This window comes from Silene latifolia, chromosome Y (assembly GCF_048544455.1).
Source record: "Silene latifolia isolate original U9 population chromosome Y, ASM4854445v1, whole genome shotgun sequence".
Taxonomy (NCBI): domain Eukaryota; kingdom Viridiplantae; phylum Streptophyta; class Magnoliopsida; order Caryophyllales; family Caryophyllaceae; genus Silene; species Silene latifolia.
Window position 1 is genome coordinate 239818616 of NC_133538.1, and position 5367 is coordinate 239823982.

Below are 5367 nucleotides of genomic sequence, written 5' to 3' on the forward strand. Positions count from 1 at the left end.
ATGCGATTAGAGCTCAGATCACAAGCTTTAAACAGGGTCCTGATGAAGATTTTCATGAGGCATGGGTCCGTTTCAAAAGACTGGTGCGAACTATTCCGCACCATGGGTTTGAGAAATGGTTTCTGTGCAACCAATTCTATAATGGTCTTTATGATGATCAGAGAGCTATCCTAGATGCTGCAGCTAATGAGAGATTTCAAGAAAATAGCGGTGAGACAAAGGGGTGGAAAATCATCGATGACCTGGCCACCCATAAAGCTGAGCATGGGAATTCTAGAGGAAATCGAGAAGATCACTGAATCTCCTTTGTAGCGCAATAGAATTCCTTACTGCGAGATTCGACAAGATAGATTTTGGGGGATCCCAAAAAGGAGGTATATATAAAGTTAATGCAGTTTCAGGCGGTCCCTTTACATGCAAAAGATGTGGAGGAGAGGGACATGTTTCGGAGTTTTGTACTAGTTCGAATGAAACATGTGCCGTCTTTCAACATTATAGGCAGACTCGTACTTATCCCGATCCCTCTAATGTCCACCCCAATTTGAGGTGGACTAACCAAAATGTCACTTATCCCGATCCCTCTAATGTCCACCCCAATTTGAGGTGGACTAACCAAAATGTCCTTAATCCGGGTCCACAGCAGCAGCAGCAGCTCCAGAGTTATGTGCCCCCTCATAAGCAGCAGCAGTATCAAAAGCCTCCATATGTGCCTCAGCAGCAGCAATTTCAAGGTTCTGATATTTCTGAATTGAAAAACATGGTTTAAAATCTGTCGGGTTTGCTGCAAAAGGAGTCTCTAACTAAGGAGACTTCTACAAAAATGTTGGAGAGTCAAATTGCCCAATTGGCAAGCAAAAGTACAACTAGAGCTCTGGGGCATTTACCGTCGCAGCCGGATCAAAAAGAGACTCTAAATGCGATCACTTTGAGGAGTGGGTCTAGCCTTGATGGGCCCGCTATGGTCGAAGATGTTACTGAAAAAGATGAGGCGGAACCGAGCAAGAAAAAGTCTGGAGTGAATAGTAGCGAGAAAAAGACGATCAGCTGGTATGTCAGTCGATCGACTAACACACATGGTCGATCGACCAGCCCGCGTAACAGTACAGCTTCTGGTCCTGAGGAAGCCAGTCGATCGACTGACCTACATGGTCAATCGACTGAAGATAGTGCTGATCGTGAACCTTTTCGTCCTCCAATGCCAGATAACTTGAGGGACCACTTTTTTCGGGGTACGACGACTTCGAAGTTATTGAGGCAAGATCCAAATGCTGATGGGTCAGTTCCGGTTCCAAAGTATGACCCCATGACAGTTAATGGTTCATTCTTGAGACGGTCTGAGGAAGGTTCGAGCTACAACAAGGACAAAGTGGTGGATTTTCAACCGAAATCCACTGATGCCGGTATGAGAGACCTAGAGGAGAGGGCTAAGTTGCTTCTTACAGCCCCTTATCCAGAGAGATTGGTGCCGACAAAGGAACAGGTATCGTTTAACAAATTTGAAAATGTTATTCGTAGTTTAAATGTGCAAGTTCCTTTCCTAGAATTAGTTAATCAAGTGCCTGCTTACACAAAGTTTATGAAGCAGCTTTTGTCTAAAAAGAAGTCACTTGATACTGTGCAAACTGTCGCACTAACTGAGGAGTCATGTTCTTATTTGACTCACACTGCTCCACATAAGTTAGCTAACCCAGGTAGTTTTTCAGTCCCATGTAATATTGGCACCTTTTCTATTGAGAAGGCATTATGTGACCTAGGGGCCAGTATTAGTGTTATGCCTTTGAGTCTTGCTAAGAAATTGAAATTGACTAGGTTTGAAGTTACTAAAATGACAGTACAGATGGCTGATCGTTCTGCGTCCAGCCTATAGGAGTCTTAGAGGATATTCCTGTGCAAATAGGAAAGTTCTTTTTCCTAGTTGACTTCGTTGTACTAGATATACCCGAGGATGCTTACATTCCTATCATTTTGGGTAGACCATTTCTGCACACTGCTGGTGCAGTTATAGATGTTGGCTCAGGGACATTGACCTTTAAAGTAGGGAAACAGTCGATTGTTTTTGCCCAAACCGCTAAGAAGAAAGATCCTATGTGGCCAGTCACTTGTAATACGATTTCTGAGAAGAATATTATTTTGTGCTTTCTGATATGCCTGCCCCTATGCCTATTTCTGCTATAACACCTCCGCCCCTGATTGGGAGCAAATTGGAGGAAGATTCTTCTGTTTTAGATATTGCAGGAGCTGGTTTGGGGAAGTTAGAGTTGTTCATTGCTCCAGCTGTGAAGGAGCCAATCGTTCAAAGAGGCGGCCTAGGATGTCTGAGCTATGCAACTAATGAGGAGCCAGTCAAGGTGACGGAGTCCGATTTGGATTTTGATGAGCCAGACGAGGTTATTGATTGGGAAGATTTTAGAGACGTTGATCTGTTGAGTTCTGTGGATATTGGAATTAATATGAGTGCAGCTGAGAAGATGAGCACTGTAGAGGCTACTTCTTGTAGCCAAAAGCCGAGCAAGTGGGCCATTCCGTGGCCATTCTTGATCAACTATTAGTTGATTAAGACTTTTCTTAAAGACATTTTATTGCTTTTGCTAAACTTTTTATTGCTTTGGTGTGCGCGAGACTTCGCTTTAATAAGTTTGCTTAGGATTTAAAGACTTTAGACTTTACATTTAGGTTTTGCGCAATTTTAGGCGCGTTATTATGGGTATTTGCAGGTTCATAGACCATATTAGCTCAATTTATTTAGCCAATTCGAAGAAATCAGAAACTTACAGCAGGTTTATCAGTCGATCGACTGGCTGCTATGGTCGATCGACTGAGCCGCGATTCCAGGGGCTTCTGTTCTTGTCACCCCTGGTCGATCGACTGGCTGCTATGGTCGATTGACCGCGCCCCGCTGCTGTATCTATTCACGACCATTCCCCTGTTGTGTTTGGTCGATTGCGGAGTTGAGGGAGTCTTTTCTCTATTTTCCGATTCACTTCTGTTTTCTTTTGCACATAATTTTGCGTTTCGTAAATTTCTTTCTCGGAATTACGCGCGATACTTTTGTTTCTTTTCAGGTACCTACGGTAGCAATGCTGGCTACTGAAACCTCCTAGATCACACTGGTTTGGGGAGGTTTCCTTCTATTGCGCTTAAAGTCTTGTGAGTTTCCGAGTCACTTTTATGTCTGATTTAGTTAATTTATCGCAAATTCCCATTTTCCCTTTTATTTCTTTTACATGATTTTGCACAATGGGGACATTGTGTGATTTGTTTTGGGGAAGGGTTTTGCATTGCATTCACATGTTTTATTGCACTTCTGTTTTACGTTTATTGCACTTCAGTTTGCATTTGTTATTTCATTTCCTATATATATACAAAAATTCAAAAAAATTGAAAAATTGAAAAATTGAAAAATTTCAATAATTCAAAAAAAATGCTTGTTTATTTTAGCATATAGGTTGAGTCGGAACGGTAGTATTTCAATGATGACATTGCATTTTCAACTGTTTTATGCCTAAGCCGTGCTTAATTGACATGTTATTAGTAGAATCATTTGCATAGTCTACGAGTTTTCGTTAATTTATTCGCTGAACCGTGAGACTTGACTTAGATTTATGGCAAACTACTTATATTTCTAAGGTTTAGAGCTTATAACTGGTGTCATTCATGACCGGTTTATCTAGGAATGTGAGTAGTTACTCCTTATAATACATGTTATATCAATATGTATAAATATGAACTTAATCTGCTTAATACATGTATGCATTCGGTTTGTGCTTTATTGACACATGTGGTAGAGGTCCCCTTTTCTCATTTTACCCATAAACCTCACATAGCCAAATTGCCTTCTGTCCCATAAGCTACATACTATATTTAACCCACCTTATCTGAGTTAGTAGTATTAGTTGTGGGAATGTGTTTGTTACATTTTGGTTATACTGCTCTTTATGAGAAGTTTGGTGGAATGCTGGCAAGTTCGACCTTTGGTCGGTCGACTGGACTCATGGGTCGATCGACCGTGAACCGCAGCAGAGGAAGAGAAAAAAAAATCAAAATCGCATAATTCAAAGTCTTTATTAAATGGCGATTTTTGCTCCCATGTTGTATTTGTATCTTATGGGGAGTTGACTAATTATGGAAATTGTGAGATTAGTCCTTGATATTTAGCACCGTTTCGATTGAAATCTTGAGTTTGAAGTTGGGATGTTCCTGTAATTTGGATCTGTAGTTACTAGCTTGGCTTTAACTCCTCATTTCCATATTTATCTTAGCCCCTTCTTACCCATTACCTCACATATCCATATTTACCTCGCCATGTGTCAAGGTCATCTGTTTGGTTGGAATGCATAAGTACGGTTGAAGAGATTATTTTCATATTAGACTGCAGGCATGTTTTATAGGTCGTAGTTAGGTGAGAGTCATTACAAAATTACTTCTTTCTATCTTTTACATATATTCACCTATGCTTATTTGTGTGATTTGAGCGACCCGTGAGAGTCCAATATGATAAGTCTCTACGGTCAATGGTTCGGCAGCTTTTAACGACTACATAACTCGTGTGCATGATTCATATTCCTAATTAATTGTTGATTTTTAGCATTAAACTGGTTTAGGCTTTGCAGTTTGCATTTCGCTCTGAGATTGAACTCGTTCCATTAGGTCTTAAGATCGAGTCTAGTTCTTGATTGGGGACAAGCCAGGTGGCCCAAGAAGCCTACCCCCAGGGAGAACGACAGAAGAGATGCCAGGAAAAAGGTGTGAATACCACAACGATATTGGCCACAATACAGAAGATCTTATGGTACTACGAAAGGAACTGAAGTACCTCTACAGTGTTTGATGCTTGGATCACCTGCTCCCCAAGGGGGCGAAATCTGGAAATGTCAATACTGCTGACCAGGCCCAACAATCCCCACCTCCACCTTACTCAAAGGTCGTAAGCGTCATCACAGAGGGTTCGGAGATATGTGGTCTCACTTATTCTGCAGCAAAGCGCCATGCAACCGAGACTAAAGGAGATAAACCAGAATTCTCCCTCAGGGTCAACAGACAGGATCTACCATCAATCTCATTCGACGAGGCATGACCCTTTCTATAGGGAATTGCCTTATTAAAAAGATATTGGTAGATACAGGAAGCTCTGTGAATCTGTTAATGCTGGAAACCTTAAAGAACATGGGGTTCAGTGAGAAAGACCTGGTGCACAAGGCAGTACCCTTGGTAGGCTTTAGCGGAGAAACTAAACAATCCCTTGGAGAAATAGTGATACCTACCTTTGCAGGGGGTATGAACAAACAAGTACGGTACTTGGTCATTGATGGTCGGTCAACTTATAACGTGATACTTGGCAAGCCCTGGATCCACGAAATGAAAGTGGTA